Genomic DNA, 13,920 nt, shown 5'->3' with positions numbered 1-13,920 from the left:
ATTACAATATTTAGTATACAAGTATTGCTAAATTTTTTTTTTCTTAGATGAGGAAACTAAGGCTCAGAGATGTTAACATACCTACCAATAGGTGAAATGCAAAGAATTGAAGTGTTTTCATACTGATTATTAAAATATTTCAGTACTACGTAACAAATAGCCAAATCCCCAGGACTGTAAGTACTCTAGAATTCCCATAATCAAACACTGATGAAGAAAATCCCATACATGAAGAGAAGTCTTTGGGAGCCTCATGAATTTAGGCTGGCATCCATTCTGATTGGTTGGTACCTACAATATACTGATTGTTAAAAATTTTATATTACCCCTGTAATATTTGAATTTCAATAATGATTCTATCTTTTTGACAGTTACATGACTTTTCTGGGACTCTATTTCATATCAATATGGTGGATAGAGGAGAAATAAATGAGATAACACAGGTGAATTCCCTGGCATATACCACACTTGATATATACATTAGTTTCTCATTCCTTTTTTTTGCTTCGATATAGAGCCATTACATATTAGCTGTACAATCATAGTAATTTCTCCTTAATGGTCTTTAGTTACTTCACCTGAAATATTCAGCATATGGACTTGAAGTCCTTCAGTTCATTTCCAGAGAAATGTTTAATCAGTATATGGCATCAATACTCCAGTGACATTTGTTTTTCTTATAATTTATAGCCTCCTGTCTACTCTCTATTTTTATGTTATCCAAGGGAATGTTGCTGTAATACGGCACTGATGATCATGCAAAAGAAGGGCCTCACTTTTCTATTAGTGGCAATAGTTTCAAGCTGAACCATATACTTTTTCTTGTCTAGTTGCCCTGGTGACCAAAGTCATATATTTGCAGGAAATGAAGTCAGTACCCAGGAAACAATTTTTCTTTCAGTACTAGGACTGAGTGGCATATTAGCCCTTTGGAATAGGGTGCAGTGGGTTTGGAAATTCATGAATTTCAGGAAAGTTAGCTAAATCTTTCAGAACAGGTTTATACTGTAATTGCAGTTGCTTACTGTATCTAATTGTCATTTTGCTGGTTAAGACATATCCATACAATCACCCTGTATTTATGCATCTAAATAAAATTGGCATTTAAAATAGGCATGTTACAAAAAATATCAACTGGTACCTATTTTACATATTCCATTGATCATTTTTTCTCTGAGTTAATTCTGGTCTGACCAGTCTACTGTGACTGATTGAGATGGGCAGTAATGGAGTATTATTGCCAAACTTCTCCCTGGGTTTGTCAGCCCATTACAAATCAGTCTCTTCATGTTAACAATCAAAAAGGACATCAGTTGTGCAACTCAGTTTTCCATGAGTCCACTTTGGCATCAAGATAGAGAAATGGAAAATAAAAGAACCTTTAAAAATGTGGATTAATTCAATAGCACTAAAAAATCTGTAAACAAGTTCATATTTCATGAGTTAAAAGTACTTACATTTTGATGAAAATACAACTAAATGAACTTGCAAATATCCGCTTTGTACTATTTTTGGATTGCTTTAGTTTTATTCCCACTGTCAATATAGGACAATATGTCTGTCTTGGAATCTCTGTCTTGAAGCTCTTCAGAAAAGCCCTGATTACTATGTCTTATCTCTTTTAATGGAGTTGGGTGAAGTACTCTCCCAGTTGGCCACTTTATAAATGTTTTATGATGATAGAACCCTTATATTCATCACACTGAAGAGCATTTAATCATGCTTATCTTCTTTCTAATGTAATTTGTGCCCACAAGTGAAAACATGTGCATTGACATGTGTATTTCAGGATCATTCCCTCTTGTGTGATTTAGCTGTTTGGTTGTGATGCTGTGTTCATAGAATGCCAGTTCATTTCTCAGCCAGCAGCTCTGTTTCCTAAAGCTACAGGATATGATTCACACAAGCATTGAAAATTTGAGTTGTGTGGAGATCAAACCTCAGAACAAGTTGTAAATGTACTCCCACAGGTTCACAGACATTACTGTGAGAATTTGACAAAAAGAAAAAAGCATAAAAACGTGTGATTGTTTAGACGCCCTCCAATCTTATTTCTTATTGGTCATCAAAACTTGTTTTCTTTAGAATATATTTGATATTTGAGCTGCATAAATTATTCTAAATATTGAAAATAGTTTTTTCACCATTACACCATAAACTTATTCTTTTATTTTATGTTCCCATGAAATAAAAAAAAAAAAACACAAAATCTTAGTATCAAAAAATGTAAACATAAATCATTCCTTATTAGGTCAGGAATGAGAAAAAAAAAATAGAGGTATCTTTTATCCCAAATCTCAGTTTTCAGGAATTCAAATAGAAGTGCTGCTGTGGTGATTATATTTATTGAATTTAATAAATTAAGCACTGGGTACATGTGACAACTTACTTCTGCCAAAATAAATTAGCTTTCTGTAAGGAAAATTGCCCTCTGCTAAAGTATATATATTATTTGAGGAAAAGAGTTCCTATTTATATATCATTGAATTGATTTTGTTGGTAGCTTCTCTATTATGAGGCCCTTACTGTTCACTTAGTGAACCATTAGAAGTCAAGGAAAATCAGACACTTCATTTGCTGTTGTTTTTTTTATGATTATAAAAATTTTTGTCAGTGTGATGGTAGTCATGCCAGAGCTTGCTGTTTGCTATGTACATTTTTTCTAAAGTAATAAACATTATTATAATTCAGAAGAAAAATAGATTTCCATGTTTAAATGTTGGATATCACAGAATTGGATTGCCCAAATGAAACTGATAGAAATATCTCCCATCCATAACTTCCTACAGAAGCTGAAGCAAAGGAACCAAGAAATGCTCGCAAACTCAAGAGGGAATTTCTCCGTCTTTGGAGGCACATTGGTAGGTGTACCCCATCTACTTATGGGACAATGCACAACCCCCCCAAAAAATTCAAAAACCAAAACCCTCAGTAGTTTGAGAGCTTTAGGTAGAGTATGCATATGATTTATGATTAAGCTGGGTATTTTTGAGAATGAGGGGAGGGGGTATTAATAACAACACCAGAACAACATGAATAAACCAGGACTTCCCAACTGGTCCATATTGTCTTCTTTGTTTTAAACATCTGGGAAAGATAGACATTTGGAAACCTATTGCTCAGACAGCACGGTCACCATTTGTATCATAGAGCAAGCACTCACTAGACACCTTTGGAGTTGAGCACATACATTTAATTTTGGCTGATTGAATTTAATTCCTGGCTCTACCATTTACTAGATGCTCAACTCTTGGCAAGTTATTTCACTTCTTTGTACTTCAGTCCCCTAGCTGCATTATGGGGATAAGAATAGTAGCCATTGCCTGGTATCATGGTGGTTTCATAAGATTTTACATATAGCGTTTAGAACATTGCAAGATATCAATTATGTTATCAGCAAACATTTACTTACACCACTATGCCTTCTCTCTTGGTATTTTTATTGTTGACCACAGTTCTGTAATTAGAGCTTCAGAGTGAGGACATAGGCTTCTAATGGCCTCCCAACTAGTCTCTTGAATTCTACTGTTAACCCTATTACTATACCACTATTATCCATTATAGCTTTGTCTTCACTACAAAACAGCCAGAGTAGTTCTTTTAAAACCTTCCAATGCCTATCTGTCATACTTGAAGTAAAGTCCAAGTCTTTACTTACAGGACCTATGTACAAAAATAACAAAAATTAACTATGGAAATCTAATTACCTATCTCTCTTCCCTTGCTCACTCTGCACTTAATACTTTGTCTACCTACTGTTTTTCAAATATGCTAAGTTCACAGCCCATAGGGACTTTTGCACTTAAGTCTTTCAGACCAGGAAATCCCTTCATCATGTCCCCAAACTCTGCACTATATTTAGATTTCTGTTTATATTCCCATGAAAAAGGACTTCCTTGACATCCTTATCTTATATAACACTTCTTATAACTCTCTTTTCTTTTACTCTGATTTATTTTTCTTTGTATCACGTATAATTACTCATTATTTTATGTTTAGTTTCTGTGTCTACCATTAGAATGCAAGTTTCAATATGTCTTATATTTTTTAGTGTTGTGTCACCATGCATAGAACTATGCCTGACAAATGAGCTGCTTAAAAAAAATTATAAAAAATACATGCATATGAGAAATCATTTTTTAAAAATAAGATAAAGAATTTATAAAATACATTATAGCCAACAGTTTAATTAATGATTAGATTCATTGGCTGGGGATATTTATATATATTCATATTTATAAACACACATTTTGTTAAGCATCTATAGAAGATTTGAGGCGAATGTTAAGTTCTAATTAAAATGTTTTTTTTCAGCTAAAATCTGTAATTATAATTTAGTAGGTTTCAAGTCTGTATCTGAAGATCAGAATATAGGTCAAGTACAATAAAACATACAGAAGTTATAGACTGAAATGTACTAAAAAGCTTGGCTACACAGATTGTCAAGATCCTAAGTTCTAGTTCTGGATCTACCATTACTTATTTTTGGTGCTTTTAGTGAGGTTACCTTCCTTTTCTCTGACTAAATCTTCTAGACCATAGAATATTGTCATTGGACCTTATGATGTCTCCCAGACTTTATGAATGGGTAGTATGGGTCCAAGCCAAGGTATTTTAATGACTCTAACATGCTGAATATTTTACTGAGAACTATATCTGAAATTTCAGCTTCCTAGTAAATTAGTTGATATCTAATCCAAGGCATCAAGAGCAATGGTAGTTGATCACATAAGCCATAGCATCTGTGAACTATCCAAGAACAAAGTTTCCCAAATAAGACACTCAGTTTTGCAAATGTATATAAAATAGTTTATTGGGAGGAAGTATTATTGATTCTTATGAGAGTTGCTTTCATCACCTACAGCAAAAGTTGCTTGAACCCCTATTCCAAATCACCCATATTGAAGATCCACTTTCTCATTCATTTTTGGATATCATGTTCAGAGGACTTGGAACATGGTAGATTCAATAAATATCTGTTGTCTTTGCCAGCTAAATGGAAATGGCGATTAGCTTTATAATAATTTTAAAGGTTTTGATAAACCCAGCAGGCAATTTAATAAAATGCAGTTGTTTTCTGCCAGGTCTTCTGTATTGAAAATCAGTACTTTGTTCCCAATGGAGAGAAAAGGAATGAAATGTAGTTGATTTAAAAGACTATGTACTGGAAATTGGTTTTCCTCTCACTGTCTATCTTGAAGATTTCAGGAAAAATATAATTAAAAGTAAAGTACAACATTGCAAATTTAGAAGAATGAAGACACTTTCAAGACCAAGACTCAGGAGGCTAATAAAAAGATTTTCAATTAATCATCTCCTAGTCACTGGTTCAAACACTGCCTAGTGTAGGATTATTGGACATTGCCATCTGTTGTTTGTTTGATAGTTTATGAAAAATGAAGTGTGCTGTCCAGTATTTCTTGAGCAAACATTTGATAACATTATAAATATTTGTATTCTGGCTGGTGGATTCAAGAGATATTGCAGCAGTTTCATAATGAGTATTGGTTCTTTCAGAGAGCAATTGAGGCATATCAATGACATTGTAGTGTTGACATCATTCTCCTGCTAGAGAAGCCACTGTCAACCAGAGGTGAACTGGCTATGTGACCATCTGCTACCATAAGATGTTTCCTGGCTTCCATCCCCTACAACACATGTATTACCATATGTGCGCTTGGAACCAGGCAACTGGCATGCCTAGAATTCAACTAGGGTCTTCTCATTGTGTTTTTGCCAGCAAAAATAAATAGCTTTTATGTCAAGAGACAATTCCAAGTGATTGCTAATGGTTGTATAGAGTTCTTTGCTCAAAGTTCTTTGTATACATCTAATTTTACTGAATAAAAGACCTTCCATGGGGAGAAGGATGGCCATAGACTTGTTTTATGTTTGCCTTCCCAGGTGTAGATTATTTCATCTTTTATGATTTAGCAAATAGGATTTTTAATGCCTCACTCTTATATAAGATTTGATCATTTTTTGGGTTAATTTTTTTCAAGGTATGTCTTTGCTTGCTTAAAATCATGTAGGTTATATATAAGGTACAATTGAAAATCTTGACTCATTGCTTATCTGAAGTGTGTGCTCCAATACAGCAACTTTTCTAGTTCTAAAGCAAATTTGATTTTACAAGTTCCTTTCCCCAAGATTCCATATCTATGCCACAGCATGTAGCATAGTGTGTCAGTAGAACCACAAATTATTTATTTGTTTATTTTTTTAATTGCGATTGTTCATATACCATACAATTATTCAAAGATCTAAAGTGTACAATCAGTTCCCCGCAGTAACATCATACAGCTGTGCATCCATCACCACAATTTTTTTTTAATTTTTGGAACATTTTCATTACTCCAGAAAAGAAATAAAGACAAAAAAAGGAAACTCAAATCCTCCCATATCCCTAACCACTCCCTCTCCATTATTGACTCATACTTGGTATAGTACATTTGTTACTATAAAAGAATGTTAAAACACAACTAACTGTAGTATATAGTTTGCAATAGGCATATTTTTTCCCTATATGCCCCTCTATTATTAACTTTTAGTTACAGTGTCATACATTTGTTCTACTTCATGAGAGAGATTTCTAATATTTGTACAGTTAATCACAGATGTTGCCCACTAAAGGATTCACTATTTTATACATTTCCATCTTTTAACTTTCAACTTTCCTCTGGTGACATACATGACTCTGAGCTACCACTTTCCACCACATTCACACACCATTCAGCACTGTTAGTTATTGTACAGGTTTGTATATATTATGTCCCCCAGAAAAGCCACATTCTTTAATGCATTCTTATAGGGGCAGACATATTAGTATTGATTAAGTTGGAACTTTTGGATTAGGTTGTGTCCATGGAGATGTGACCCACCCAAATGTAGGTGATAACTCTGATCAGATAATTTCCAGGGAGGCATGGCCCCGCCCATTCAGTGTGGGCCTTGATTGGTTTACTAGAGCACTATATAAGCTCAGACAGAAGGAGTGAGCTTGCTACAGCCAAGAGGGGCACTTTGAAGAATGTACAGGAGCTGAGAGAGGAACGTCCTGGGAGAAAGACATTTTGAAACCAGAACTCTGGAACAGATGCCAGCCATGTGCCTGCCCAGCTAGCAGAGCTTTTCCAGACACCATTGGACATCCTCCAGTGAAGGTACCTTATCTTGGACACTTATGGCCTTAAGACTGTAACTTTGTAACTAAATAATCTCCCTTTATAAAAACCAATCCATTTCTGGTATTTTCCTTATTGGCAGCATTAGCAAACCAGAACAGTTATTCTTGCAATGTGCTACCGTCACTTCTGTCCATTTCCAATCACTTAAGTTCAAACTAGTTGAACATTCTGCTCATAATAAGAAACTGCTCCCCATTCTTTAGCCTTGTTCTATATCGTGGTAACTTTTATTTCATGTCTGTGAGTTTACATGTTATAGTTAGTTCATATCAGTGAGCCTGTACAATATTTGTCTTTATGTGTCTGACTTATTTCACTCAATATAGTGTCATTAAGGTTTTGTCATCATTTTTTTAAGATGGTTTTGTTCACACATCATACATTCCATTCTAAGTAAACACTCGTGGGTTCCCTGTATAGTCACATATTTATGTATTCACCACTATCACCACTATCTATATAAGGATATCACCATTTCTTCCACAAAGAAGGAGGAAGAGTCAGAGAAGATAGAGAGACAAAAGGAGAAGAAAAAAAAAGAGAAAAAAAAGAAAAAAAAGAAAAAAAAACATGACAGCTAGGAAGCAGCAGAAGGAAAGATAGCATTAAACTAAAGTAGAATAAAGAGGCAGACACATCACCAATGCCAAGAGCCCCATACCCCTCCCTTATGTCCCCCTCTTATATGCATTTAGTTTTGGTATATTGCCTTTGTTACATAGAAGGAAGCATAATACAATGTTTCTCTTAATTATAGTCTCTAGTTTGCATGGATTGTGTCTTTCCCCCAATACCACCTGTGCTGGTTTGAATGTATTATGTCCCCCAGAAAAGGCCATATTCTTGATGCAATCTTGTGAGGCAGACATATTGGTGGGTATTGAGTTGGAACATTGGATTGGGTTGTTTGCATGGAGATGTGCCACACCCAACTGTAGGTGATAACTCTGATGAGATATTTCCATGGAGGCATGGCCACACCCATTCAGTGTGGGCCTTGATCAGTGGAGCCATATAAATGAGCTGATGGGGAGAGGGAACTCAGTGCAGCTGAGAGTGACGTTTTGAAGAGGAGCTATAGCCAAGAGGGACACTCGGAAGAAAACACAGGAGCTGCAGATGAGAGACAGTTTGAAGATGGCTGCTGAAAGCAGACTTTTGCTCCGGAGAAGCTAAAAGAGGACAAATACCCCAAGTGCAACTAAGAGTGTCATTTTTGAGGAACTGCAGCCTAGAGAGGAATGCCCTGGGAGAAAGCCATTTTGAAACCAGTACTTTGGAGCAGACACCAGCCATGTGGCTTCCCAGCTAACAGAGGTTTTCTGGACACCACTGGCCATCCTCCAGTGAAGGTACCTGATTGCTGATGTGTTACTTTGGACACTTTATGGCCTTAAGACTGTAACTGTGTAACCAAATAAACCCCCTTTTATAAAAGCCAATCCATCTCTGGTGTTTTGCGTTCTGGCAGCATTAGCAAACTAGAACACCACCCTATTTTTAACACCTTGCAAGGTTGACATTCATTTGTTCTCCCTCATGTAAAAACATATTTGTAGATTTTATCACAATTGCTGGGCACTCTACTTTTCACTGAGTTATACACTCCCATTCTTTATCTTTTCTCTTTCCTTATGGTGTCCCACATGCTCCTAACCTTCCTCTTTCAAGCATACTCATAGTCATCTTTGTTCAGTGTACTTATATTGCTGTGCTACCATCAACCAAAATTGTCTTCCAAACCTCTAACTTCTGTCTTTTCCTATCTGTCTGTAGTGCTTCCCTTAGTATTTCTTGCAGAGCAGGTATCTTGTTCACAAACTCTGTCATTGTCAGTTTGTTAGAGAATATTTTAAACTTTCCCTCATATTTGAAGGACAGTTTTGCTGGATATAGGATTCTTGGTTGGCGGTTTTTCTCTTTCAGTGTCTTAAATATTTCACACCATTTCCTTCTTGCCTTCATAGTTTCTACTAAGAAATCCAGACATAGTCTTATCAAGCTTCCTTTGTATGTGATGGATTGCTTTTGTCTTATTGCTTTCAGGATTCTCTCTTTGTCTTTGATGTTTGATAATCTGATTATTAAGTTTCTTGGCATAGGCCTATTCAGATCTATTCTGTTTGGAGTACACTGTGTTTCTTGGATCTGTAATTTTATGTCTTTCATAAGAGATGGGAAATTTTTGTTGATTATTTCCTCTATTATTCCTTCTGCCCCTTTTCCTTTCTCTTCACCTTCTGGGACACCCATGGCATGTACATTCATGCATTTCATGTTGTCATTCAATTCCCTGAGACGTTGCTCATATTTTTCCATTCTTTTCCCATCTGTTCTTTTCTGTGTAGGATTTCAGGTGTCTTGCCCTCCAGTTCCTCTGTGTTTTCTTCTTCCTCTTGAGATCTGCTGTTGTATGTCTCCATTGTGTCTTTCATGTCTTATGTTGTGCCTTTCATTTCTATAGATTCTGCTAGTTATTTTTTTCAAACTTTCAATTTCTACCTTACGTTTACCCAGTGTTTTCATTATAGGCTTCATCTCTTTTGCCATATCTTCCCTAAATTTTTTGAATGGATTTAGCATTAGCTGTTTCAATTCCTGTATCTCAGTTTAAGTGTAAGTTTGTTCCTTTTACTGGGCCATAGCTTTGTTTTTCTTAGTGTAGGTTGTAGTTTTCTGTTGTCTAGTCATCTGGTTTCCTTGGTTACCCCAAACATGTTTTCCTAGCTCAGAACAGGCTCAGATCTCAGAAGGGGGCAATATTCAGCATCAGGTTTCCCTGAGGATGTGTCTTAGAAGATTGACACACCCTGTGAGGCTTCTAGCTGCTATGCTTTTCCTAACCTGCCTAGCAGGTGGCATCTGTCAGCCTGTCACTCCTGACTGGTGTAAGGGAGGTGTGGCTCCCTTAGTTTCTGCTTTGGCTGTTTTCCCCCAGGCTCTGGGGTCTGGTTCTGAATGGGAAGCTGGCAGTAGGACTGGGCACTGCCTCCTTCTTCTTAGGGAAGGTACACCCCCTAGGGAGTGATCATAAGCATTTAAATAGGTTGTTTTTCTCTCTGACTGTGCTATTTCCACCCTTGTCTGGGTCAGAGAGCTGTGAACTGAAAATGGCTGTGGCTTTTTCCACTGAGCCGCCCAGGTTGAGAGAGAGAAAAAGGGACAGGAAGCCCCCCTCCAGGACCAGTCCATGGCCCCCCAGCTTCGCCCACCAGCCAGAAATAGCACCCGGTCTTCTGGGCTCTCCCTCCCGGGACAGAGAAGTCTTCTGGCTTTTTAAGGCCAGTCATCACTAAAAGCCTCTTTCTGCCTGTTGGAGATTTGTAGCTTGTATTGAGCAGTCCATGTTTGTTAATTAAGATCCAAGTTGGAGCTGGACTGAGATATATTTGCTTGTTCAGACAGTGCTGCTCTCTGTCACAGCGAGGTTTTGCAGTTTGGGCTACCACTGGGGGAGAAGGCTCCTGGCTTGAGTCACCAGTTTCTACTTACAGATTTTATGCAGTGATTTCAGGCATTCCTTCCAATCCAGGTTGGTGCATGATGTGTGGACAGTCACAGTTGTCCCCCAGCAGTTATTCCAGATTTTTTACTAGGTGTTCCTGATTATTTATTAGTTGTTCCAGGGGGACTAAATTCCATTCCTCTCTATGCCTCCATCTTCTTCCATCTCCCAATTTATTTTGACTGTGATAATCTCATTTTAATTTTTCTTGTTTCAGTTGTATCCTGCCATGTTATATCCTCTTTGCATAGCCACCAATTTAGATCTATGTTGAACAGAATTAACTTTGGTAGGATTAACCATACATTCATTAATCTATCTTGATATGAGGAAGAATGTTCATAAATAAATATAATCTGTTTGAAAGTCCCCAGATGTCAGACCTACAGATTGATTGATTAGTTTATTCAATCAACAAACATTCATTGAGACCCTAATAAGGAAGTTAATCCCTTTGCTTGGTTCCAGAGATCCAGATATAAAAACATAAAGTTCTGTGTAAAGGGTGAAGATATCAAACAATAACTTGCAGTACTTAGAAAGAAGCACTAACTCTATTTAAAGCCATCAGGAAACATTTCACTGAAAAAGGATACAGGCATACCTTGCAGATATAATGGGTTTGGTTCCAGACCACCACAATAAAAATAATATTTCAAGAAAGTGAGTCACATACTTTTTAAAAATATCCCAGGGTATATAGAATTGTGTTTGCAATATACTGTAGTTTGTTAAGTGTGCAATAGAATTGTATCTAAAAAATAACATACATACCTCGGTTAAAAATGCTTTAAGCTAATAAATGCTATCATCTGAGCCTTCAGCAAGTCATAGTCTTTTGGCTGCTGGAGGGTCTTATCCTGATGTTGATTGCTGCTGACTGGTGGTTGCTGAAAGTTGGGGTGGCTGTGGCAGTTTCTGTAGCAAAAAAAGCAAATGATGTTTGCTGCATAGATTGAGTCTTCCTTTCATGAAAGATTTCTCTGAAACATGTGAGGCTGATTGATAGCATTTTACCCACAGTAGAATTTCTTTCAAAATTGGAGTCAATCCTCTCAAACATTGCCACTGCTTTATCAACCAAGTTGATGTAATATTCTGAATCTTGTGTCGTCATTTTGATAATGTTCACCACATCTCACCAGGCATTGATTACATCTCAAGAAACCACTTTCCTTCCTCATTCATAAGAAGCAACTCCTTATCCATTCAAGTTTTATCACGAGGTTGCAGCAATTCAGTCACATCTTCAAGCTCCACTTCCAAATTGAGTTCTCTTGCTATTTCCACCATATCTGCAGTTACTTACTCCACTGAAATCTTGAACCCCTCAAAGACATCCATGAAGTTTGGTATGAACTTCTTTCAAATTACTGTTCACTTTGATATTTTGACCTCCTCCCATAATTCATGAATGTTTGTAATGTCATCTAGAATGGTGAATCCTTTCCAGAAGGTTTTTAATGTACTCTGCCAAGATCCATCAGAGAAGCAGCTATTGCTATGGCAGTTATTGCCATATGAACTCTATTTCTTAAATAATAAGACTTGAAATTCAAAGTAACTCCTTGATTTATTGGCCACAGAATAGATATTTTGTTAGCAGATGTCTTAGTTTTCCTGGTTGCTAAAGCAAGCACAAAACAATGGATTGGATTAAACAATGGAAATTTATTGGCTCATGGTTATGAGGCTAGGAGAACTACAGATCAAGGCACCATCAAGGTAATGCTTTCTTTTCAAAGACTGGCATTCTGGGGCTGGCTGCCAGTGATCCTTGATTCTTGGCTTCTCTGTCACATAACAATGCATATTGCAGCTTCTTCTGGCCTCTCCCTTATCTTTGGGTTCCACTGGCCTTCAGTTTCTTTCTTCCTATGGCCTTTTCTCTATAGGTCTGAATTTCATTCTGCTTACAATGAACTCCAGTAATGGGATTAAGACCCATCCTGATTGAGTTCCTTAACAGAAGGAATCTCATCAAAAGATCCTTCTTATGATGGGTTCATACCCACAGGAATGGATTAAGTTTAGGAAGATGTTTTTTTCTGGGACACATAGCTCCAAACCATCACAGTCCACCCTCTAGACCTCAAAAGGACATGTTCTTTCCACATGCAAAATAAATTCATTACATCATAGCATCTCTTAAGTCATTTCAGTAACCATTCTAAATACAAAGTTTCATGACAATTGATTATAGGTGCCATCTTTCCTGGGGCACAATTGCCCCCTGTATGTGGACCTCTGAAACCCAGAGAACAAGTTATCAGCTTCCAATATACAAGGGAGGGACAGGCATTGAGTAGACATTCCAATCCAATTCCAGAAGGGGGATATTGGAAGTAAGATTGGGGTCATGAGTCCTGAACAATTCTGAAATGCAGCAGGGTAAATAAACCCCATTAGATTTCAATGTTTGAAAGTCATCTATGGATCAATGTTTTGTCCCCCAGGCCTGATAGAGCAACCCCTACTCTCCAAAGTCCTTGGACAAGGCCATGCTCTCCTTGGAAGTACCTTTAACATCCATATTTCTACCAACAATCTCTTCAAAGAATTATTGGCTTTTTCTGTCAAACACCTCACACGTCTACCAGCTTCTACCCATTACTCAATTTTTATTTTAATCCTGTACTTTTACCATATGATTGAGCTAGGCCTTTGTCAGCCTTGTTTTTCCCCACAACTTCAGCTATTTCCATTATTGTAAAATGTAACACACCTACAGAAAGGTATTAACTTTCGATGTACAGCTCAATGAGCAGTTATATAGGTAATTTCAAAAATTGTTATGGGTTACAGCTCCACAGATTCACTTATTTCCTTATTATGCAATGTAGGGTATAGACAGAAAGGTGAAGACTTTCAAAGCACAATTCAACAAGCAGCTGTAGAGAAAATTTCAAAGAATGTTATAGGTTACAGTTCCACCATGTCATTTACCTCCTTCCAGATATTACAACACCCCAGCATTAAAATGTGTGTGTGTGTGTGTGTGTGTGTGTGTGTAAAGTTTCAGTATTTATAGACTTTTGTTAAATCTTATCTTGTTTGTTGCTATTCCTTACTCTCACTTAATCTCTTTCTCCATCTTCAGGGATGTCTGGGCAATGAGCACCTTAACTTTCTCATATTGAAAGGGGGTGTCTGCATTAAGGGGAAGGGGTTTGCATCTGTTTGTTGTTCTTAAAGAGGCTGTTACCTCTGGGCTTTAGGACTTGTCTG

The 13,920-nt window shown here is 36.9% G+C and overlaps 1 protein-coding gene across 6 annotated transcripts in view; it reads left to right on the top strand.

Moving 5' to 3' along the window:
* Positions 1–13,920, top strand: part of PCDH15 (protocadherin related 15) — a 1,822,477-nt gene that overhangs the window by 763,335 nt on the left and 1,045,222 nt on the right. For 5 of the 6 annotated variants that reach the window (XM_037804906.1, XM_037804908.1, XM_037804905.1 and 2 more), the window contains one exon: positions 2,790–2,861. The exons of the other annotated variant lie outside the window; for it this stretch is intronic. The gene's annotated coding sequence lies outside the window, so the exon portion shown is untranslated. The remainder of the gene's footprint in view (positions 1–2,789; positions 2,862–13,920) is intronic. 6 annotated transcript variants of the gene reach the window in all.

This window comes from Choloepus didactylus, chromosome 15 (genome assembly GCF_015220235.1).
Source record: "Choloepus didactylus isolate mChoDid1 chromosome 15, mChoDid1.pri, whole genome shotgun sequence".
NCBI classification, from domain to species: Eukaryota; Metazoa; Chordata; class Mammalia; order Pilosa; family Megalonychidae; genus Choloepus; species Choloepus didactylus.
The sequence above is the reverse complement of the archived record's forward strand: the minus strand, read 5'-3'. Positions and strand labels throughout refer to the sequence as shown.